General features: G+C 36.7%; 1 protein-coding gene and 1 pseudogene across 1 annotated transcript in view; one reads left to right on the top strand and one right to left on the bottom strand.

Annotated features, from left to right (window-relative positions):
* Grm8 (glutamate metabotropic receptor 8) overlaps window positions 1-26,252 on the top strand; it is an 870,036-nt gene that overhangs the window by 461,733 nt on the left and 382,051 nt on the right. The gene's annotated exons all lie outside the window — the stretch shown is intronic.
* On the bottom strand, window positions 25,733-25,846 carry LOC127679575 (uncharacterized; annotated as a pseudogene).

The following is a 26,252-nucleotide window of genomic DNA, read 5'->3' as shown; positions in this document are numbered from 1 at the left end:
CACACTTGTGTTCGAGAATAACCTACTAGGTGAATTGCCTGCCTCAAATTGATCTTGTGGGTGTTGTTACAAGTCGTCATGAATTTCTACAAAGAAATTTCTTCTGCAATACCCAGGCAATGTTTGGAGAAAGTGCTGATGCTGGCAATAACTTGATGACATCAAGAATTTTTCTGATATTTTAGAGAATGCCAGGCCAAAGGCCTCAGAAGTAAATTTAGACAATATAACTTAGTGGTACCTTCAATACCCCCTTCAGCCATCTGTCCCTTTGGCTTTCTCTGATTGGCTAATCAGGAAACTGTCTAGTCCACCAGGTGTTCTTTAATAACTCAGGTACACAGAAGGTTTTGAGAGCCCAAGATGGAAGTTCTTACAAACACTCCTGCTAAAGTAACATTTTCCCCCCATCATGGTCTGATTTCTATGTTTCAAGAGTTGTGTTCAAGAAGAGGATAGGTTGTAGAATCTTGATTCCATTTGATTTTATGAGTTAATTATCTATTGACCTAGAGAACCCTTCATTTTGAGTTTCAATAGAGAAAGAATTCAAAGACACCTTATACCGCACTTTAAAAGATTATTTTGTGAAAGACAGAAGTTAGACCATGGGTCACTTAAGGAAAGGAGGAGTCATGTCATACGTGCCTCACTTTAGTTCTGCACTTCTTGAAGAACTTAAATGGGATAGTTTTTTTCTCCTTCACCATGGATAGAAGCCAAGGGAGGCTAGGAGATATTTCTTTAGTGTTTTTAGTCGCTTCCATTACACTGTAATTCCAGGAGACTGTATATAAATGCAGAAAGCCTGGAATTTCAGACCCTCAGTGCTGACCCAGCAGAGCAGAGAAACAAAAGAAGCAAGCTGGTATTGCCAGCGCTCGGCTATCACTGGACTTTTGCAGCATGTATTCTCTTAGGAAAAGGCCTCTTCTCTTTTCCCTAAAGATTAATTTTCTAAAAGGTCAGTTGTCATCCTGCTATAACTGCACATTAAAAGGTGGAATTCACAAAATTAGACTAAGTTAAATACTGAAGCAGTTCATGCAGTACATTATCTTGTGATGGGATTTTTAAAATTAGTGTGTTTAAGGCATAAGTAGTATTTACAACTGGACACCTATCGAAATGCTCACTCTTGCATCAGTGGTTATCTTTCATAATCCATTTGAAACATCCTTCACGGTCCCGTTAACTTTAAGAGGATATGGATTCCTTCTCAGGATTTTTAAGGAAAGCACTACAGGCCTTTGATTTTCTTCAGCCCTGTTTGAAAGATGAAGATGTCAGGATGGATGACAGCTAATGAACTGAATGTTCAATAGTTCATCACCTTGGTTTTTCCTGAAACCATTCCTTGTCCTTGCCTGGTAAATTGAAATCACTCGACTTTGTTGCAATACCTGACAGGAGTCAAATCTCTAAAATATCCAGGCAGAGTAACTTATTTCAGCATCACAAATCTTTGGCTGTCTGTACCTGTTAGGCCAACAGGTTAAGGTGAAAAAAGATGAGGCCACAATTATGTTCCATGTGGCCCTCGTTGGGTCTGCTCACACTGATGGCATGCTCTGGACATAGATCCTTTCACTGTGACACTAGAAAAAGGACTAAAAAGAGGTTTGTGCACAGAGCAGTATAAATGATTTATATTCTCAGAGAAATACTCACACAGTAAGTCCACGCGTGACTGATCATTTGTACCTTATTCTGTAAATTACACTTATGATATTTTTGTTTATTGAAGCAATGTTAATGCCAAGATATAGCTGAATTATAAAGTGGCTATACCATGTATTTTTGTATAAAATGGTGAAATCATCTCCAAAAACAACAAAAAAATAATTCCAATTGATTTATTTTATGTGACATCTTAGTGTAGATCATATTAAGGGAAATAGCCAAAATACTTGATGTAGCACATTCTTCAGCTGTAATTTACCAATAACCATTATTTGCCATTCAAAACCTATAATATTTCTAAAACATTCAATGAAACCAAGCCTTAGTAACAATAAGGGTGACATCTTTTTAGTTATGTCTACACATTGTTAAAAACAAATAAATCGATACCATAATGGCGAAGTACACAGTTATGTGGTTCTTGTTATTATAGTTTGTTTATTTTATGAGAAAAATCTTAGCAGGTATCCTAGGCTATCATCAGCCTGGCTGTCTTCCTAACACTGTCTTCCTAACATGGACTCCTGTGTGCCGGGATTACAACGAGTGCTCTCATGCTTAGCTTTGTTTCTCTTCATTACATCTTGGATTTTCTCAACCCAAAGCCATTTGATTAAATTTTTACTAATTGCAAATTTTCATACATGACCTCCACAATAACCCTGTGTTCAAGTAAAAGGAAGAGAAATGAAACAATCACAAATTCATAATAACTAATATCAGTAAATGTTTTAAAGCAAAAGCATAGCATCCTTAAGAAGAGAATAGGGCACTTGACTGAGATTGTGAGTTAGATGGGGGTTACGTTTAGAAGAGCTGGAGTCTGTGATCTGAAGCGTGTGCAACTCCCAGTCTCACTGTGGAGGAGACCATACATGTTGAGGCTGTGGAGGCCACTCATGACAGTGTAGGCTTCAATCTACCTTTATTTATTTTCTATTTATTCTTTATCATTTTTTATAGTCTAGACTTTATCCCACTCCCGGTCCACCCACCAACTATTCCACATCCCACACCTCCTCCCCCACCCCATTACCAAGAGGATGTCCCCACCTCCCCCCGCACCCCACCAGACCCCCCCATTCCCTGGGGCTTCAAGTTTCTCAAGGGTTAGGTACATCCTTCTAATTGAGTCTAGATCCAGCACTTCTCCGCTATATATATATATGTTGGGGGCTTCATATCAATTAGTGTATGCTGCCTCGTTGGTGGCTTAGTGTCTGAGAGATCTTGGGAGTCCAGGTTAGTTGAGACTGCTAGTCTTCCTACAGGGTTGCCCTTCTCCTCAGTTTCTTCCAGCTTTTCCCTAATTCAACCACAGTTGTCACCAGCTTCTTCTGTCCATTGGTTGGGTGTAAACATCTTCATCTGATTCTTTTGGAGGGTAGTCATGGTGGGTCCCTTTTTGTAAGCACATCACAGTATCAGTAATAGTGTCAGGCGTTGGGGCCTCTCCCTGAGCTGGATCCCAATTTGGGCCTGTCGCTGGACCTCCTTTTCCGCAGGTATGTCTCCATTTTTGTCTCTGCAGTTCTTTTAGACCAAAATAATTCTGGGTCAGAGTTTTTGACTGTGGCATGGGAACCCCATCCCTCCACTTGATGTCCTGTCTTTCTACTGGAGGTGGACTCTACAAGTTCCCTCTCCTCACTATAGGGTATAGTGGAATTACATTTCATTTTTATTTATTACTACTCTATTATAGTACAAGAGTGACAGTTTTTTATCAGGTATTGCTTATGTCACTCTTTGGAATTGTTATTAATTGAATTCATTGTAATTCTTATTTTGATAGTTAGATGTTTAATACATCATTTATTCATATATAATGAGTATATGAGTGTTTGTCTATTAGATGTTATCCCTGGTAGTTTTTTTCAGAAGACAGAATTTTGACCTGAAAAATTGAAAGGGGCTTCCAGGCAACCTGTGTTTCATTGTCTATGAATTTCAGTGATAGACAATTAGCCTTTGCTTTCTTTTGATGTAGGTTTTTTTTTATGCTAGCAGTAGTTACATAAAACTTCTGATGAAAATGAAATGAGCTGATCTACAAAGAAACTTGTTAAAGTTGCCAGGTGTGTCCTTGTCAGTTCCTTCCCTTGCCTGTGCTTTCATTCAGCCATATTAGCAATGTTAACCATCTATTTGAGATGTTGAACCATCACTCTGTCTGTAGCTATAATCTATCCCTCTCAGAGGTGAGCAGGTGAATGTCCTTCAAAGCTAAGAATCATTTACTTTGCAGTTTGCTTTAAGACAATGTGTATTTCTGTCATTTGAATTAATGCCCATAGTTATACAGAGGCAGCTCTGACACTTAGATGCCATTTCCTTCTCCAGGTTTGTTTTTCCTAAAAGTATTTTTTTGTGCCAAATGGCATCCTGAGACCAGTACTTAAAAACCACCTGAGCCCAAAATCTGTCAATAAACTTTCATCTTTAGAAAACATTTTATATTTTCAAAGAAACTAAATGACTCTTAAAGATACAAATATTTAATGCCATTGGAAAGTAATTCATTATGAACTGGGTTTGATGCTTATCTAGCTTACTAGTGTTACAGCGGTGTCTATGTACTTGGCACTTGGTGAACAGAGTGTTTCTTCAGATGCAATAATGTTCAGCTGGTGTTCAGGATGTCGTTTACCTTTAAAGAAGATTGTCCTATAGTGCTTAACTTCATTTTTTACTTGCTTGTATCATTACAGCACACACATGATTTACTGTTAAATCGCTCTCTGATGGTGTCACTTTACATTCTCTTGAGCCATCAGTGATTATTTGTATTTGTAAGTGACATCTTAAACTGTTGAACATAAAAATAACATACAAAGTTCTAAATGTAATTATAATCTCCTCAGTGTTCTAAAGTCTGCTTTTCTGGTGCTTCTTCTTATATTCATGAATAATAATGGTTTAAAAAATCATCATTACCTGTGTTGAAAACTACTCTGGAGCTATTAAAGCTTGTGGTTTTAATACTGAAAAAAATTAAGCTTAGACAGTTAATATTATTAAAGTCTACCCTTTCTGGAGTTTCAACGTGGCTACACTGCACTATCTTCAGGGTAATTGAATCTTTAGTTGCTGTGACTTTTTAATTCTGAATACCACTGTTGTTTGAATCAATTATGATTATAATGGCTTTTCATATTTAGCACACCGAAGACATAGTAACAAACAGAGCGAAAGCATTTTACATAACTGAACCGTCCTCATAGGTTCTGTGTTTCCTGCTTCCTGAAATTTTTCCTTGCTGTTATGTTGTAAGGGAGGTGTCTTGTGAAGCATCATCTCTCCTTGAACAGACCTTGCTACTGTGCTATATCTGCATGCATCCTCCATGATCATTCAGTTTTCACCTACCACCCTCATGAGTCAATCTTAAGAATTTTTAGGTCGCTTAAGTATACTATCATATCATCTGCAAATAGTGATAATTTGACTTCTTCCTTTCCAATTTGTATTCCTGTTAGACCTCCTTTTGTTGTCTAATTGCTTTAGCTAGAACTTCAAGTACTATAATGAATAAGTATGGAGAGAGAGGGCAGCCTTGTCTAGTCCCTGATTTTAGTGGGATTGCTTCAAGTTTCTCTACATTTAGTTTGGTGTTGGCTACTGGTTTGCTATATATTGCTTTTATTATGTTTATGTATGGGACTTGAATTCCTGTTCTTTCCAAGACCTTTAACATGAAAGGATGCTGAATTTTATCAAGTGCTTTTTCAGCATCTAATGAAATAATTATGTAGTTTTTTTTCTTTGAGTTTGTTTATGTAGTGGATTACATTAATGGATTTCCATATATTGAACCATCCCTGTATCCTGGGATGAAGCCTACTTGGTCATGGTGAATGATCGTAGCCGACATGGATACAGAAAATGTTGTATATTTACACTATGAAATACTACTCAGCTTTTAAAAACAATGAATTCATAAAATTCTTTGGCAAGTGGGTGGAACCTGAGAATGTCATCCTGAGTGAGGTGACCCAATCACAAAAGAACACACATGGTATGCACTCACTGATAAGCGGATATTAGCCCAGAAGCTCAGAGTACCCAAGAAACAATTCACATATCAAATAATGCCCAAGAAGAAGGAACGAGAGACCCCTGGTCCTTGAAAAGCTCAGTGCAGCAGTGTAGGGGAATACCAGGACAGAGAAATGGGAAGGGGATGATTGGGAAACAGGGGGAGGGAAGAGGGATTATGGGACTTTCGGGGAAAGGGGGGGGATCCAGGAAAGGTGATATCATTTGAAATGTAAATAAAGAATATATCCAATTAAAAAAAACCAGAAGAAAATAATTTTTTTTTTAGGACCTGTGTGTACTGGTACATATGACATGAATCCCAGTACTTAGAGGCAGGATAGGTTGATCTCTCTGAGTTTGTGGCCAGCCTGGTTTTATACAGTGAATTTCATGTTAGGCAAGGCTACATAGTGAGACAGTGTCTCAAACAAATTCTGTTTGTGGTAGAGAGGATATGTACCAGTAGTTTTTCTTTTCTTATTACCTTTTTTATCCCCAAAATATCATTTTAGTGTTAGGACTAAGCATTATGTAGTGTGTGGAGATACATCACAATAAGCAAGCACAATTTGTCTCAAATTTATGTATGTTGGTATATTATGGTTCTTAATAGTATTGTCATCAATAGATCAATATTTCCCTCTCAGGCCAACATCATGCCTATGAACCCATGACCATGCCTTCTTCCCAAAGTCAACCCTGATTTAGGACAGGGTCTCCCACAATCTTGGCACTTGAGTCAGTATTTTCTGGGCTGCTTGTGAAAGCATTTTCTGTCTACTTCCCAGATGGAATGACCTGAATGAAAAGTGTAGCAACACTGCTAATCTGTATTGCCATACTCTCCAATGTGTTTAAGTAGTGGGTCCTTTAGGAAACAATTAGACTTGGGGAGGCCATGAGAGTGGAGGATCTATGATCTGATATAATGTTCTTTTATATGGAGGGAAGGATACACTTTAACCTATCTTTCAGTTCACTGATATAACAAGAAGGCAGCTGTCAATCAGAAAAAGGTGGTCCTTACCATACCATGTCTATACTATATACTAATTCTGGACTTTCAGCTTCCTGAATGCTAAGAAACCAATGAATGTGATTTAAACTATCTATTCTATAATAGCTTCTTAAAACAATATAAGGAAACTGAAACATCTAGTGTCTTAGGGGAAATTTACTGTTTCTGGACCTTCAGATAATGGTATTCTTCAGTTTGGTAAAGAAGACAAAAGAATAGAAAAAAAATGATTACTAACAGTTTATTAACCTGTTCTAACATCTAACCTCAGTTTTTCTAGCTGTTGTCTAGTATTATGTTTCTATATCATTCTTTATGATTCCTTGATACATCCCTTCTAGCAGCTTCTTTTAATGTGGAAAAGCACAATTTGGGTATTTAAATGCCTAAGTGTCCTGATCCCTAATCTGCCCTTGGTTAGCCAAAGACTGGTTGTGTAAGACTCCTTAAATTTCAGCAGAGTTAACTGAATTTGCCTCAGCATTAAATTTAAGAATATCATGTGACCTCCCAGTACACATTAAAATTGACAATATCCCTTTAGTCTTCCACATAAAATCATGCTATTTTTGAGATACTGCAATATTCATAAACCATCATTGAATTTTCTGAAATTCAAACAGTACATTAAGAAATGGCAGTAAATATGATTTATGGGGTGATGCATCTTTTTGGCATATGCAATAGATTTTAATTCTTGGTTATTATTATCTAGGATATCATTGCAAAGTGCTTGAGAATAAGCTAATGGAAAATATTTATATAAAACAAAAGTAAAAAAATGCCTCTTCTAAAATTTGATGGGGTGACTAATCATGATTCAGGAAATTAGAAGTCAGTCATCATTCATTGAATTCATATAATAGAAGCTTCATGAGACTATCTTCTTAGTTGTAAAGTTATGCTTGATTACATAAGTCTAGGTTAAATATAAAAACTCTAGGTAAATAGATTATTTAAATATGAGTAAAGAAAAGCATAAGTTGATAATCCAACTCAACTGTATACTGATTGATTATGAAAATATTTGTTTATGATTTAATTGACCAGTGATTGACTATAAATCAATTTGTCTAACTTTAATGAATTAAACAACCTTCACTATTGGTTGATAAATCAAAGATACATATTGTACATTCATAACTTTGTGAAAATGATACAGTGAAGTATTTCTTGTTTCCGATGTATGTCATTATCACAACAGAATACATGATTTTTAGGACTTGGAAGGCAGAGGTAGGTTGATCTCTGTTGTGTTGTATATAAAGAGTTCAGGCCAGGCATGCATGGTTAGATCCTAATCTCAAAAAAAAGCAACATTTATATTTTCTTATAAATTTTCAATTAAAGTTAAAAATTTAAAGTGATTTATTCACATATCAGATATAATAATATAATAATAATAACAAACCAAAATGTATCTCATTTATTTTTTTGTACTTCTACAAAGCTCTCATTTGGAGAATCACATCATAAAGAGTGAAAGGCTGATGAACATGCCGGGTTGCCTTCTGTGTTATCTCCAGGATCTATCTGTGCTTTTCACGGCATTTTCCATGACAGCCTTGGCAAGAGATCTGGGGTCAGGAACTTTTCATGGCTAACATCCATCTGTCCAATTTGGATATCTTTTAATTTTACTCATGCTCAGGTTGAGAAGAAAGAAACACTGTTGGTTTTTTTTTTAAGAATGTATGAGAGCTGAAAGATTTCAAAAATATTTCTTAGTTGGTAATCACAAGGATAAAGGAAATAATAAAGCAGTTTTTATTCTTGGACTGTTTGGATAATAAAGTATTTCTTTTTTATTTGATATATTCTTTATTTATATTTCAAGTGATATTACCTTTCCTGGATCCCCCCTTCCTCGAAAGTCCCATAAGCCCTCTTCCATCCCCCTGTTCCCCATTCCACATCTTCCCACTTCCCTGTCCTGGTATTCTCCTACACAGCTGCACTGAGCCTTTCCAAGACCAGGGGCCACTCCTTCCTTCTTGGGCATCATTTGATATGTGAATTGTGTCTTGGTTATTCCAAGCTTCTAGGCTAATATCCACTTATCAGTGAGTGCATACCATGAATGATCTTTTGAGACTGGGTTACCTCATTTAGAATTATGTTCTCCAGTTCCATCCATTTGTCTAAGAATTTCATTAATTCATTGTTTTTAATGGCTGAATAGTACTCCAGTGTATATATAAACCACATTTTCTGTATCCATTCCTCTGTTGAGGGACATCTGGGTTCTTTCCAGCTTCTGGCTACTATAAATAGGGCTGCTATGAACATAGTGGGGCATGTATCCTTATTACATGCTGGGGAATCCTCTGGGTATATGCCCAGGAGTGGTATAGCAGGGTCCTCCAGAAGTATCATTCCCAGTTTTCTGAGGAACTGCCAGACTGATTTCCAGAGTGGTAGTCCCAACTTGCAACCCCACCAGCAGTGGAGGAGTGTTCCTCTTTCTCCACATCCTCACCAGTACCTGTTTTCTCCTAAGTTTTTAATCTTAGCCATTCTGACTGGTATGAGGTGAAATCTCAGGGTTGTTTTGATTTGCATTTCCCTGATGACTAAGGATGTTTAACATTTCCTTAGGTGGTTCTCAGCCATTCAGTATTCCTCAGGTGAAAATTCTTTGTTTAGCTCTGTACCCCATTTTTAAGGGAGATATTTGGCTCTCTGGAGTCTAACTTCTTGAGTTCTTTGTATGTATTGGATACATCTGTCAGATGTAGTATTGGTCAAGATGTTTTTCCAATTTGTTGGTTGTTATTTTGTCCTTTTGACAATGTCCTTTGCCTTACAGAAACTTTGTAGTTTTATGAGATCCCATTTGTCAATTCTTTTTTTTTTAAATTGTGGATTTTTAATTCATTTAAATTTAAAAGTTTTTTATAGAATATAAATAGACAATTTTATATAGACAATTCTAACAGCTGTATTAAAGAGAATTAGGTATTCAAAATTTATATAGAAATTATTTAAATTAAAAGTAACAAAACATAATTTGTGCTTGAGAATATAATTTTGTTTTATATAAAGATTAATTTGAAAACACTGTGATGAACAAACATTTCCTTTTCTATGTATGTTGCAAGGGGATTTTCCCCCTCTAATTTTTTTTTATTCGATATATTTTTTATTTACATTTCAAATGATTTCCCTTTTTCTAGCCCCTGACTCCCCGAAAGTCCCATAAGCCCCCTTCTCTCCCCCTGTCCTCCCACCCACCCCTTCCCACTTCCCCGTTCTGGTTTTGCCCTATTAGGGAAATGCAAATAAAAACAACCCTGAGATTTCACCTTACACCAGTCAGAATGGCTAAGATTAAAAATTCAGGAGACAGCAGGTGTTGGAGAGGGTGTGGAGAAAAAGGAACACTCCTCCACTGCTGGTGGGGTTGCAAATTGGTACAACCACTCTGGAAATCAGTCTGGCGGTTCCTCCGAAAACTGGGCACCTCACTTCCAGAAGATCCTGCTATACCACTCCTGGGCATATACCCAGAGGATTCCCCACTATGTAATAAGGATACATGCTCTACTATGTTCATAGCAGCCCTATTTATAATTGCCAGATGCTGGAAAGAACCCAGGTATCGCTCAACAGAAGAGTGGATGCAAAAAATGTGGTATATCTACACAATGGAGTACTATTCAGCCATTAGAAACAATGAATTCATGAAATTCTTAGGCAAATGGATGGAGCTAGAAAACATCATACTAAGTGAGGTAACCCAGACTCAAAAGGTGATTCATGGTATGCACTCACTAATAAGTAGATATTAACCTAGAAAACTGGAATACCCCAAACATAATCCATACATCAAATGAGGTACAAGAAGAAAGGAGGAGTGGCCCATTTGTCAATTCTTGATCTTAGAGCATAAGTTCTTGGTGTCCTGTTGAGGAAATTTTCCCCTGTGCCCATGTTTTCAAGGGTCTTCCCCAGTTTCTATTCAATTAGTTTCAGTGTGTCTAGTTTTTTGTGGAGGTCCTTGATCCACTCAGACTTGAGCTTAGTACAAGGAGATAACAATGAATCAATTTGCATTCTTTTGCATGCTGACCTCTAGTTGAACCAGTACCATTTGATGAAAAGGCTATCTTTTTTCCACTGGATGATTGTAGCTCCTTTATCAAAGATCAAGTGACCATAATTCTGTGGGTTCATTTCTTGGTCTTCAATTCTATTCCATTGACCTACTTGCCTGTCACTGTACCAATGCCATGCAGTTTTTAACCCAATTTCTCTGTAGTACTGCTTGAGGTTGGGGACACTGATTCCCCCAGAAGTTCTATTACTGTTGAGGATAGTTTTAGCTATCCTGGAATTTTTGTTATTCTAGATGAATTTGAGAATTGCTCTTTCTAAGTCCATGAAAAATTGAGTTGGGGTTTTTATGGGGATTGCACTGAATTTGTAGATTGCCTTTGGCAAGATGGCTATTTTTACTATATTAATCCTGCCAATCCAAGAGCATCGAAGATTTTTTCATCTTCTGAGGTCTTCTTCAATTTCTTTCTTCAAAGACTTGAAGTTCCTATCATACAGATCTTTCACTTGTTTGGTTAGAGTCACACCAAGATACTTTATATTGTTTGTGGCTATTGTGAAGGGTGTCATTTCCCTAATTTCTTTCTCAGCCTGTTTATCCTTTGAGTATCGAAAGGCTACTGATTTGCTTGAGTTAATTTTATATTCAGCCACTTTGCTGAAGTTGTTTGTCAGCTGTAGGAGTTCTCTGGTGGAGTTTTTTGGATCGCTTAAGTATACTATCATATAACCTGCAAATAGTGATAGATTGACTTCTTCCTTTCCAATTTATATCCCTGTGACCTTCTTTTGTTGTCTAATTACTCTGGCAAAGAATTCAAGTACTATATTGAATAAATATGGAGAGAGAGGGCAGCCTTGTCTAGTCCCTGATTTTAGTGGGATTGCTTCAAGTTTCTCTACATTTAGTTTGATATTGGCTACTGGTTTGCTGTATATTGCTTTTATTATGTTTAGGTATGGGTTTTGAATTCCTGTTCTTTCCAAAACTTTTAAAATAAAAGGATGCTGAATTTTATGAAATGCTTTTTTTTAGCAACTAATAAAATGACCATGTGCTTTTTTTCTTTGAGTTTGTTTATATAGTGTATTACATTGATGGATTTCCGTATATTGAACCATCCCTGCATCCCTTGAATGAGCCCTACTTGATCATGGTGAATGATCATTTTATGTGTTCTTGAATTTGGTTGGCAGGAATTTTATTGACTATTTTTGAATTGATATTCATAAAGGAAATTGTTCTAAGGTTCTCTTTTTTTGTTGGATCTTTTTGTTGTTTTGGTATCAGTGAAGTTGTGCCTCCATAGAACGAGTTGAGTAATGTTCCTTTTGTTTATATTTTGTGGAATAGTTTGAAGAGTATTGAATTAGATCTTCTTTGAATGTCTTATAGAATTCTGCACTAAAGTCATCTGGTCCTGTGCTTTTTTTGGTTGGAAGATTGTCAATGACCACTTCTATTTCTTTAGGTGTTATGGGACTATTTAGATGGTCTATCTGATACTGATTAAATTTTGGTATTTGGTATCTGTCTAGGAAATTGTCCATTTCATTCAGATTTTCCAGTTTTGTTGAGTATAGGCTTTTGTAGTAGGATAGAATAATTTTTTGGAGTTCCCCAGTTTCTCTTGTTATTTCACCCTTTTCATTTCTGATTTTGTTGATTTGGGTACTGTCTCTGTACCTTCTAGTTAGTCTGGCTAATGGTTTATCTATCTTGTTGCTTTTCTCAAAGGACCAGCTCCTGGTTTTGTTGATTCCTTGTGTAATCCTTTTTGTTTCAACTTGGTTGATTCAGCCCCGAGTTTCATGATTTCCTGGCTTCTACTCCTCTTGGGTGTATTAGCTTCTTTTTGTTCTAAAGCTTTCAGGTGTTCTGTTAAACTGCTAGTGTATGCTCTCTCTAGCTTCTTTTTGTAGGCACTCAGAGCTATGAGTTTTCCTCTTAGCACTGCTTTCATTGTGTCCCATAAATTTGAGTATGTTATGCCTTCATTTTCATTAAATTCTAAAATATATTTGATTTCTTTTCTTATTTCTTCCTTGACCAAGGTATCATTGAGTAGAGAATTGTTCAGCTTCCATGTATATGTGGACTTTTTGATGTTTTTGTTACTATTGAAAACTACCCTTATTCCATAGATAGGAGGCATGGAATTAGTTCAATAGTCTTATATGTGTTGAGGTCTGTTTTATGACCAATTATATGGTCAATTTTGGAGAAGGTACCATGAGGTGCTGAGAAGAAGGTTTATTCTTTAGATTTAGGATGAAATGTTCTATAGATATCTATTAAATCCATTTGGTCCAAAACTTCTGTTAGTTTCACTGTGACTCTGTTTAGTTTGTGTTTCCCTTATCTGTCCATTGAAGAGAGTGGTGTGTTTAAATCCCCCACAGTTACTGTGTGTGGTACGATGTGTGCTTTAAGATTTAGTTAGGTTTCCTTTATGAATGCAGGTGCCCTTGTATTTGGGGCATAGATGTTCAAAATTGAGAGTTCTTTCTGGTAGATTTTTCCTTTGATGAGTATAAAGTGGCCTTCTCTATCTTTTTTGATGACTTTTGGTTGAAAGTCTATTTTATCTGATATTAGAATGGCTACTCCAGCTTGTTTCCTGGGACCATTTGCTTGGAGAACTGTTTTCCAGCCTTTTACTCTTAGGTAGTGTTTGTCTTTGACACTGAGATGTGTTTCCTGTGGCAGCAAAATGTTGGGTCTTGTTTACAAATCCAGTCTGTTAGTCTATGTCTTTTTATTGGGGAATTGAGTCCATTGATGTCAAGAGATATTACAGAATAGTTATTGTTGCTTACTGCTGTTTTTGATGTAATTTTTATGTTTGTGTGGTTATCTTCTTTTGGGTTCGTTGAAAGAAGATTACTTTCTTGCTTTATCTTGCATGTAGTTTCCCTCCGTTTGTTGGTGTTTTCCATTCGTTATCCTTTGAAGGGCTGGATTTGTGGAAAGATACTGTGTAAATTTGTTTTTGTCATGAAAAACCTTGGTTTCTACATTTATGGTTGAGAGATTGGCTGGATATAGCAGTTTGGATTGGCATTTATGTTCCCTTAGGGTCTGTATGACATCTGCCCAGGCTTTTCTGGCTTTCATAGTCTCTGGTGAGAAATCTGGTGTAATTTCTGATACATTTCAGAAATCTGGAAAATTCTGATAGGTCTGCCTTTATATATTACTTGACCTTTTTCCCTTACTGCTTTTAATATTCTTTCTTTGTTTAATACATTTGGTGTTTTAATTATTATGTGTCAGGATGAATTTTTTCTGGTCATATCTATTTGGAGTTCTGTAGGCTTCTTGTATGTTCATGGGCATCTCTTCCTCTAGGTTAGGAAAATTTTCTTCTATAATTTTGTTGAAGAAATTTGCTGGCCCTTTAAGTTGGAAATCTTCACTCTCTTCTATGCATGTAATCTTTAGGTTTGGTCTTCTCATTTTGTCCTGGATTTCCTAGATATTTTGGGTCAGGAGCTTTTTACATTTTTCATTTTCTTTGACTATTGTATCAATACTTTCTATGATATGTTCTGCATCTGAGATTCTCTCTTCTATCTCTTGTATTCTGTTTTTGATGCTTGGATCCATGATTCCTGATTTCTTTCCTAGGTTTTCTTTGTCCCGGGTTGTCTCCCTTTGTGATTTCGTTATTGTTTCTACCTCCTTCTTTAGATCCTGAATGGCTTTATTTAATTCCTTCCCCTGTTCTGTTGTGTTTTCCCTTAGTTCTTCAAGGGTTTCTCCCTGTTTACTTGTGTTCTCCAGTATTTCTTTAAGGGAGTTATTTATGCCCTTCTTGAAACCCTCCATGATGCCCTCCATCAGCATCATGACCTGTGATTTTAAATCCAAATCTTGCTTTCCTGGTGTCTTGGGGTATCCAGGACTTGCTGTTGTGGGAGAATTGGCTTCGGATGGTGCCATATTGCCTTGATTGCTGTTAGTAACTTTCCCACATTTGCCTTTTGCCATCTGGTTATTTCTGGTGTAATTGGGCCTGCTGTTATTGGCTGGAGCTGGGCCCTCCTGTGTGCCTGCAGGCCTATCTCAGCAACCCTGGGTGAGCTGCTTTCCCCTGGCACAAATTGCTGTGGTGCTGCTGAGTTCCTGGGTGGAGGTGGCGGTATGTCCCAAGTGATCCTCTACTCTGATGAAACCTGCCTACCAATCTGTTGCAGAGTCACAGAAGCAAAGATGGCGGCTGAAACCCACTCTCTTGTAGTTGCATTTGGGTATGTACCTCTGTGGCCCTGATCAGTTCAGGATGCAGGCTATGCTGTCTCCTCCTTGCTGGCTGCTTGGTGTATACCTGGATTCCTGCACTGCTTGGAGATGGCGCACTGTGGTCAAGGGTGTTCCACATCCAGAGGTGGAAACGGGTAGGCTCTTGCCAGAGGCTGAGAGACTGCAGGGCCAGTCTCACCTGTGCAGGCTGCCTCTCCCTCGCTGGCTGCTGGGTGTATAGCTGGCTTCCTGCACTGCTTAGAGATGGCGCACTGTCAATAAAATATTTCTGGTGATGTCTCAAATGCTATTTCATAATGACTTGTCTGTGTTTGAGACACATGAGATAACAATGACACAATCAGTACAGAGTGGAGACTTTGAGACGTTAAGTCACAACCCGAGTCCCAGATGTCACTTTTACATGGGACATGACATATACCATTGTTTTTATACGACATATTCTCTTCTCTATTCCCCAGGCTCCTTCATGACACTTGACCAGACGAAGAGATAGATAGAGAAGGAAATGGCATTATTAAACAATGATGACTTTTGAGAATATAGATCAACACACTTGTAGAACAGAGTGTGTTTGATTTTATTTTATTCATTATTGATAATGACTCCTTTTGTCTTCATGTGCATTTGAGGCATACATGTGAAACTAATTACTATTAACCTGTGACACAGTGTTAAGGCGGCCATGAGACACATATAGCATCATCCCCTCGCTAATACTACCCTTAAGCTATCTGCCTTGGGGAAACCAGAGGTGAGTAAATGATGAAGGATCAATGGCTACCCAACTTAAACTGTAGTGATAGAAACAATGAAAATGTTTTAATATGAATAATGTTTCTTTTGTTTTGTATAAAAACAATTGAAAGCATTTTAGGTGTCCTATTTTGAATTAATTGAATAGAAGCATGCTCTTCAAATAAAGAACAGTGTTCTTTTGTGCAAATATAGAGTTGAGACACATACCTTGGTACCTCTCCTCCTCTCTCTCTCTCTGTCTCTCTCTCTCTCTCTCTCTCTCTCTCTCTCTCACACACACACACACACACACACACACACACAAACTCACTCATACACAGACATAAACAAGCAGAAACAGACAGACAGAAATATGCATAAATGTATTCTATGTAGAAATCCATCATCCATTGGTGCTCTTATCCTGGAAAGTCTTGATTTATTTTCAGTAAACTGTATGTTGTTATGGCAACTCATGTTTATCTCATACCCTTAGAGGACTGAATGGTAAAACATGACATAGTGGACACCTTTGAGGACTTTCTGTGAATTAATTCTTTAGTCAGGAGACTTGCAGGAAGGTCTTCAGGGACAAAGAACTAAAGCTTTTGATTCCTCAACCACATAGCAGGACAGTGTATAGAACTGAGTTTAGCATAAAGACTTAAAAGAGGATTGCCTTTTAACTAGCTGATTAGCTGTACCAAAAGACTACAGTTAAGATTGGCACACACATATGGAAGTTTTCCATGGTGTGTAGAAAATCCCCTGCTTATTTACTTAGTTTTTGTTTTCCTTCACTGTTTTAGATGAAGAGAAAGGAGACTTGATTGCCAAAAATGTAGATAGATGGGAATACAAAGTCAGCATAATAGCTTATTCTACTCTTGTGTTCATTAGGTTAACAGCTCAGCCCCTATCCTAGAGACTGCAAATATAAAAATACTTCTTCTATGCAAATTAGGTGAACATTGTGGTGTAAGTTCCACTCATGATGCCATTGTCAGGAGCACCTGTCTGGAAAGTCTCATTTCTAATATGTACTATACAGGATAGTAGCTAATGGCTGTAGAGGATTTCAGAGCCTTGGCAGGTGACTTCCATATGATATGTGATCAGTGTACACCATGCACTGGTGTCAAAGACTTACAGTGAAAAGCAACATATATGATCTTGTTAAATTTATACTAATTACATTGAGAAATGATAGTATTTTGTATTTATGAAGCTAATATATATTCTAAAATTAGATTTACTTGTTTGAACTAATTTAACTAATATGGTTGCTAAAAACTGAAATATGGACTCCTTGGTATTTGTTGTTGGATGGCACTGCAATAAGTGATGGCTAGAAACTCAGATGAAATGATAATATCAGGTGACAAGGAGAGATAATAAGAGAGCCAACTACCAGCTACCCCACTATTATATCTCTAGGGCTCTTCCAGTATTACATAGCAAATACTTGCTTAGTGTATGTCAATTTAGCAGCCAGTTGTATCACTGCATTTAGGTCCATAGTATATTAGATTGGGTGATGGGTCAAATTTACCAATAATGTTTATTTTTAAATTTGTATTGGTTATTTTGATAATGTATAGAATCCTAAATTTTCCTTGTAGGTAAACAACAGGGCTCTAAAATCAGTTATATCACTATAGTTATACTAAAATAATAAAGGGTTGACAAGATGGCTCAATATGTAAAGAACTTACCATGTAGCCCTGATGACCTGAATTCAATCTCTGTAGCCTACATACAGGTAGAAGGACAGAACAGACTCCTAAATGTTGTAGTAACTCCTCCAGGTATGCATGCCTGCACTTATATCACACACACACACACACACACACACACACTCATACTCACACACACATGTGTACATACATCCACACACATATACATACACACACACACTGACACATAGACACAAAAAATAAATTTATGTAAATTTTCTAAGTCCTTAAAGAGAGTGTGTCTACATAGCTAGTTATAGGAAAGCTAGGGCTACAAAGTAAATATCTTTCTACATTTTAAAGAACTTAATTAAAAATAAGTGTAGGGAATTTTTCTTTGGTTATTTGTTTAATTTATGCCAATTATATGATATATCCACTACAAATCCAACTGATTTTGTTGACAAAAAATATACTTCAAAGAGCAGAGGTATCAACTTAGTATATGTCTGAATCAAGCCATTTGGGGGGTATTTTTAGTGCTATTTGGGGAGCACGCTCAGTTTATGATTCCTGTATGATGGCCCCATTATGATGCTTTGAATACAGTTGTGCATATGAACTGAAGAGTAAGAAAAATATGCTGACAATATTGATGTAAAATACATGTGTGTGCAAGTGGCAAGAAAGCCAGGGATGTAGATGACTCTGTCCACCACAGAGTGTATACTAATAGAAGGAATCTGTATCACATGTAGAGAGAGTGATGAAAAATGAGGCCATGTCAGGAACATGAAGGGAAGCAGTCAGAAAAGTTACGAGTCAGGAAAGTGTGACTTTGCATCAGCAGCTGAGAGGAGGCAGGAAAAATATGAGAGTTCTTAGCAGTCCTCTAGCTACACGTGGCTCAAGAAAAAAAAGGGTAAGATGTTCCTTTTACATTGAATAACTAGAGGGTTAATGGTGTCCCTAACAAGAAGAGTTTTAATGGACTGATGGACAATGAAGCCAGAGGACGGTGGATTAAAAAGCAAAGGCGAGGAGATGAAGTGCAGCCAGCAAGAGGAGATAATTCTTCTTGAAAGTCTTGTCTGTCATATTGATATCCTGAATCTCTTGACATGATGCCCTTGGAAGGACACAATATCATTTCTGTGTGATTCCTGATAAAACTCAAAGTTTTAAAATTTCAGTCATGAAGAAAATATGCAACAAATCCGACTGAAGGTCATACAACAAAGTAACTAATGAAAGGCTCTTGAAGGTGCAGTGCTAAGACTATATATACAGTTAATGGAACTGATACCTAGCACAGGGAGCTACAGAGAAATGGTGACTCATTGCAATGCGGGAACTTGGGCTGGAACCTGAAAGAGAAAACAAGATGAGTACATGCTGGTGAATTTGAAATGCCTTTCATTCCATAGTTTCGCACCAGTTATTTTCTGGTTCTACAGTGAGCTAACTTTAGGGGACATTGCAAAGGATTATATGTAGAGTTCACTAACTTCTGAATTTTCCTGTCGGCCTAAAATTAGCTCAGAAACACATTTTGCTCTGAAAGGAATAGGAGAAACAGGAAAGGTTGGAAGCAGCATGAGGCCGAGGCGAATTTCAAATTAGCTGTAGAGATAAAAATGATTGGTAATATTTCTAGGAGATTATCATATGGTGTGTATTATGCAAAATGCCTTGTGGAAAAGCTTTAATTGTTTGAACCTAACTATATGGTGGAGGAAATCTGTTTTTGTTGTTTGCTATTCTACTTTTAAACATACAGAAAGGGAGACATGAATGAGTTTAAATATGACCACACAAACAGAAAGTGTCAGAGCTGGCATTATGAAACTGACTTGCAAATTTACTATATTTTCTTTATTAGATGGTCTATAGTTTGGCATGTTTAAAGTCTTATTTATTTTGTGTTTCTGCATATGTATGTGTGTGCATGTGTGTGTGCATGTGTGTGTGCATGTGTATGCATGTGTGCATGTGTTTATGTGTATGTTTGCATTTGTTTATGTGCCTGTGTGTATGGTGTTTGTATGTTCATGTGCATGTATGAGTACCTACATCTATGTATGTATACCACATACATGCCTGCTGCCTGTGGAAGATAGAGGAGAACACTCAATCCCCTGAATTTGGAGTTATAGGATATTGTAAGCTGCCATAATGATGCCTGGAACCAAATGTAGGTCCTCTTCAAGAGCAGCAGGTACTTTTAACAACTTAGCAATCTTCCCAGTCTCCAAGTAGATATATTTAATTGATTAAAGCACAGATGAGGAAAAGAAAACACGAGACAAAGACAAGGTAGAAAGTAAAATGCCAGATCCAGCATGTGAACAGAGTCAATGGACACTGCATTTGTGGTAAAAGTGAGCGAAACCTAAGGAATGAGTAGACAGGCAGTTAATGTGTAAGCTGTACTAGGTGGAGATGTTGAGAGTTCTCAGTGATCTTTAGTTACTTGGGGAAGTAGAAGCGCATCAGCTCCATCTAACTTCCAGTTAGATGACAGTAAAGCTGGATATTGGAAGGAGTGGAAAGATTGTGATTAGCTAATGTAGAAGAAAGGGAAAGGAGCTGGTAAAGAACACAGATGGAGTAGGCTGCAGAGAAGGCAAGGTGACAAGGACATACATAGACATACAAGGACATACAAAGACATAGCATGCCTACTATCATTGTAGAGGTATGGCTTCTATAGTGTGTTCTGTGGTTCATGCTATGCACTGTAAATTTTATTCAGATTTGTAGGTTTGCTGGGTGTTTGCTGGCAAAGTAATTTACTGAGAAATAGTCTAGAAAGATAAATAAACTCAAACCTAGTAGAAAGAGTTGTCAGCAGGAGAGGACAGCCGAGGAAAATTTAGAACAGTGTATTGCTTTAACATTCTTTTGTTAATGATGTTTTCATGTAATTATTAAATGCTTCTTCCAGTAGTTATCTATGACTGTATTCTTTAAAAGAGATCTTTGTTTTTATTGTCTGAGAAAAATTCATGTTAAGGATATGTTTTAATTAATAAGCATATCTCAAATATGTTTTTAGTTTCATGATTTGTATTCTTATTTTCATATATTATTTTATTTGATTCTCTAGATATTCTATCCAAATAAACAGCTATTAACTATAAAGTGTTGTGTTATTTGAGTATTATTTGCATCTCACTTAAATTAAATAAAGTTTAAAATCTATTCTACAACTTTAATAACTAAATTTTAAGTGCCCAATAGCTACATGTTGATGGTAGCTACTATATTACATTGTATAGCTATTGAAATTTTAATTATGTTTGAAAACTGTATTGGAAGGCACTGCTATAGAATTTATTTCTAATTTGGAAGGCCTATGTTGCCTTTCTAATTAATTTTTGCTGAACGCTTGGGGAAGATATTTTTATCCCAAAATGTTCAAAATATTATGTTAAAAAGAAGTTTTTTTTGATATTTCTATAGTTTTGCTAAAATGATATTTAAGTTATAAATATATCTGAAATATTTTGTCATATGAAATGATCTAAGTACTTGCATACTTTTTAACTTTCTCATCAATAAAGTTTAATGAAACTAAAACCATTCTCTCCATCATCTAATATTCAAAATTAAATATTCATGTTTTATTTATTGTATCACATTGAATTTTTAGTTAGAATTAGCTTCACTTTTTTTTTTTTTTTTTTTGACCTTAGCCATTCTGACTGGTGTAAGGTGAAATCTCAGGGTTGTTTTGATTTGCATTTCCCTAATGACTAATGATGTTGAGCACTTCTTTTTTTTTTTTTTAATTCGGTATATTTTTTATTTACATTTCAAATGATTTCCCCTTTCCTAGCCCCCCCACTCCCCAAAAGTCCCGTAAGCCCCCTTTTCTCCCCCTGTCCTCCCACCTACCCCTTCCCACTTCCCCGTTCTGGTTTTGCTGAATACTGCTTCATTGAGTCTTTCCAGAACAAGGGGCCACTCTTCCTTTCTTCTTGTACCTCATTTGATGTGTAGAGTATGTTTTGGGTAATCCAGGTTTCTAGGTTAAATTAGCTTCACTTTTATAAAATGGTTTTCAACAATTATAAAATGGATTCTGTGTTTTGGAAATTGTAAGAACAGTGAGTTAATCTGTTTTGTATGTATGTGTGTCTGTGTGTGCGTGTGTGTGTGTGTGTGTGTGTGCATAGTACATATGTGTGTGTGTGCATAGTGTGTATGTGTTTGTGTGTGTGTGTGTGTGTGTGTGTGTATAAAAGAGGGGACAAGATGGGGATGGGACTGTAATAAATTATATTGAAACTGCTGTGAATAAGCTTGGATGCTACTCTAGTTTGTTCTCCTGAAAAATCAGCCTCTTTTTGACTCTGTTCAAATCAGTTACTAAATAGGTGCACACAAAACCAGGAAGGCATCACAGAAGTCCACTCTAGTTACAATTTGTGTGAGATGACTCATTCTAAGACATGAGCAGCTGCAGGTATGAGAGCACTGCTCAGGAGACAGAGTCAACCAACATAAAGGGTGATTAAATTAGGTTGGAGTCAAGTAGTCACATTTGGAAGGATAACTGTAGATGAGTTAAATTTTCCTCCATATCTGCCAATAATGACCCAGATTAAAAATAAGAGAAGACCAGTGTTGGTTAATAGCCACAGTATTCAAGTTCTAAGTAACTAGATGAGATTTGTTTGGGTTTGAATAGAGTTGAAATTTAGATTATAAAATATCTTAACACTGGAGAAAGATTTAGCTACTTAAGTCATTACAATGCCAAGATTAATTCTGATAAAAGTGCTGTGGGAAAAATATGCTAAACATATATTAAGATAAAGAAAGGGATCTTATAGCCAGCCTATAGATATGACCATATAATGAGTGTGAGTTTTAACATTTTTATTGTATTTTTGAAGCAATTTAAATCATACATAAATTGTATAAATTGACAGCAGGAAAGGACAGCTGAGAGGAATTTAGAGCAGTCAGGGTAGTGTTTCAATTTTCTTTTATTTGTTAATGCTTTTCACATAATTACTAAATACTCCTTCCACTAATTATTTATGGCTGTATTTTTAAAGAGATCTTTGTTTTTATTGTTTGAGAATAATTCATGTTTAAGGATATAATATAAATAAATACATATACATATATATTTATAAGAACATCTAATAATAGAAAACAGAAACATTTTGTAAAAAGCTATGGGTACAGCTTTAATATATTTTAATGTGTGATAGACCATATTACTTTTACAGAACTATTTGAGACTGTCTGAATCAGCCAAGAAAAATGGAATTTCTAAATTGAAAGATTTGACATTTGATATTTTCCATTGCTACTAAGGATATAAAAACCAGTTTAGTGGCAGTAGGCAAGAATAAATTATTTTTTTGTTCTGCAATTACATCTTCAGTTATCTCTTCCTGTAAAAGTATTTAACAGAACAGTTGATGTTTTTCACTTAAAGAACATAATCAAGCCTTAAGCCAATATACAGAAAATTTAATTTAGATTTCATTGGGTTTTGGACATACTTCCATGAATGACTTCAAGTTATATTTCCTACAAGTTGTTGAGAGAAAATACATCATCTGGAAGCAAATTTCATTCTTTGGCAGATGAAAATGAGACATATCTGCTAATATTACAGTTGACTAAAATATTTCTAATTTAAACTAATTTAAATTTCTAAAATTTAAACTAATAGGATGTTACACTCTTCTTGGAAATTTTTTTCTGTTCATTATCTTCTATATTCTATGTGAAAAGTACTGATATAAAAATTTTAAATTTTATTTAGCTGTTGTTATTCCCTATGCAGAGTTATACTAAAGATGTTGGAGTTTAGGACTTTTGAGTAGTAACTCACCTTTGAGTGCCAATTTTTATTTTGTTTATATGGCTTCAAAAAATTTCATTTGCTGTATACATATTATAGTTTGGAAAATAACATGTGTCAAGATGAAATAAAAGAAAAGAGCATCTAATTATATAACTATATATAATGATATAAAATGCTTTCTCTTTATCCTCTTAAAAGCATAGTTTACTTACCTCTGTGAAATTAAGACTTTGAGGTGAGTAATTGATCCATAAAATCAGGAATGTTCAAACAACCTCTCTTTTCCCACTGTCCACAAAAGTCTGCTCCTAAAAATCAATTGCTCAAAACTGATGACGGTGACAGTGGTCAGGATGTGCTCAGAGGATGATAGATGAGAGGGAAGGAGTTTTCGTAAATATGCAGCCTCTAGAAAACCTTCCGAGTTTACTGGTAACTGCCCATCAATAATTCTCAGTATATAAAATGAGCTTCACAAACAAACCAGATAGGGAAGGCCTCATAATAATTTCTGAGGAAACTGGAAAATATTTTTAAACTATTTAAAAGATATTTGTAACTTTGAGTAGGTGAACCTCATGGGTATTTCTCACAATAGCATTTTATTGTAATTATCCTTACTGTACAAAAACTAGGTTGTAAATACTAAATAGTTCATATGTTTGGAATTAAACTAACAAAAATGTAGTAAAAACTCACAAAAGATAAGGATGTTGCATATTATTAGATTAAATTTCTTTACAATTTTAAACATATAATGAATTGTAATTACTCTCAATCCCCACTCTCTTATCCATCTTATCTTCTACCCCAGTATTCCCTCCCTAATCCCTTCTATACTCAAGATGTTTTCTTTTGCTTTATGAGCCACTGTGCTTACCCAGGGACATCTGTGTGAGTATGGGTTTAGAAGTATCCAGTGGGGCCAGGTAGGCTCACCAGTGGGTACATAACTGAAAACAATGACTTTCCTGCCCTAGAATCTGTTAGAGGCAAATTGTTCATAAAAGAATAATAGGGCCCTTTGAGTACCTCCATTATCCATGACTGACTGTCAAAAGGACTAAATTTATACAGGCATGGTATAGGCAACCCACAGCTGTGTGAGTTTATAATTTCAATGGTTGTTTTCATGGCCAGAAGACAGAATTTTGTGGACTTTCTCTCTCTCTTTTGTCTTTTATATCCTTTAGACAACCTTTTCTACAATGTACCTAGAACAGAAGACATGGGTTTGGGTTGTGTTCTTACCAGTTGTGCCAATATTGCACCTTTGGGTAGCACTTTGTTTGGCAGATTGGTATTATATTTCATAAAGTTCACAGATGACTAAAACTGTGCATGCCTTTATAGCATCTTTTGGTGATATTAAATCTATCTATAAGGTAGACGGTTCCAAGCTCAATTCTAGCTTGATTTCTCTGTATCTGGTAACCAAGATGGGCGGTGTCTTCATCTATAGTCTTACCATCTAACAGTAGGGAAAAATTGTTTCATTGTGAAAGGTATAGTTTGTCACAGCGTGACTCTTGACAACATCTATTTCCTTGCAAATGGTCATTGCAATGACCCATTGATCTGATCTGAGGCCTCTAGTGTCGGCTACTTAACTAATACTGGAACCTCACCTGAGATCCTCTTGAACATCCTGCTATATCCTTGTGTCATGGAGATCCTATAGTTTTGTATCAGTAGGACTTGCTCCTTCACTTGTTCCAGCAGTTCATCCATAGGGCAGATGTTGGGGGTGAGCCGATTGATAGCCCTGGATCTGGGCCTAAGAGTATCTGAGTTGCTCAGTCATGTCACTAAGCAGGAGATGAGTGGCAGGGTAAGCTCTCTCAAGTTCATATCCTTGAGGGTGGCTCACCCACAACTCCTGAAATCTGCTGTGCCCCTCTCCTGAATACTGCTGCTGGCTAGGGTGCTGTCAGCTCTTCTGCTGCCATGCTCCCCCTGGGCCAGCTCTCCCATGATGCCCATGTGAGGGGTAGGGTCAGCTCTGCAATGTCCTCAGACATTAACATCTTCCCTAGGGGTAATCCAGAAGGGGACATCTGCCTGGTCTTTTGTGATAACAGACTCCAGCTACTAGAACCCAAACATGCCCCGTAGTGGCAACACAGGCCAGGAATCCATGATGGTCCCCGGTGGCATCACTAGATACTCACTACCCTCAAATCTTCAGTTCTGCCTCTCTGCATTGTGCCCACATCCTTTTGTTCATCTTTTTTCTTCTCACTTCTCTACCAGTTACTTGCTCCCTGTAGTGGTGCCTGCACTCAGAGTGGTCTCAGGAATGCTTGGTCCTACCTGTGCATTATAGCACTGGACTGGTGGTCATCTCAGGCTAGTTCCCTGTATGGGCTCCCTCATGTCAGGCTGGTGGTTATCTCAGGCTTACTTTTTTTTCCATGAATGTTAGGCTACTAATCATTCAGATGTTCACAGGTCAGAGTCTCTCTCCTTTCTGCCACCTACTGATTCATATGTAACATAGCAGCCATACCTGCAATACCTCTAGGGTCAGAGTATTGAGGAATTATTAAGGATAAATACGGTATTATAGCTAGATTTCACAAAATTTATTTAAAATGTACATGATGGAATATTGCCTATGGGTATATGATGAAAAAATAGCAAGATACAATTATCATCCAATTTTCAAAACAGAAAACATAAGAAAACATCACTCTTACTACCAGCACCACCACCACCATGACCACTAGCACCACCACCACCACCAGCACCAGCACCACCACCATCAGGCAGGACAGCATCAGTACTTACTGCACCAGACAATAGAACAAATCTGTCCATATATCATCACACCTAACGATTATACTACAATGATGTAGATAATTGCATTTCCATCATTTCTCAGAAGAGAACAGAGAATTAGAGATATTAATTAACTTTCTAAGATTCGATCTGCAA

This window comes from Apodemus sylvaticus, chromosome 2 (genome assembly GCF_947179515.1).
Source record: "Apodemus sylvaticus chromosome 2, mApoSyl1.1, whole genome shotgun sequence".
NCBI lineage: Eukaryota > Metazoa > Chordata > Mammalia > Rodentia > Muridae > Apodemus > Apodemus sylvaticus.
This window is presented reverse-complemented; position numbering and strand designations above follow the sequence as displayed.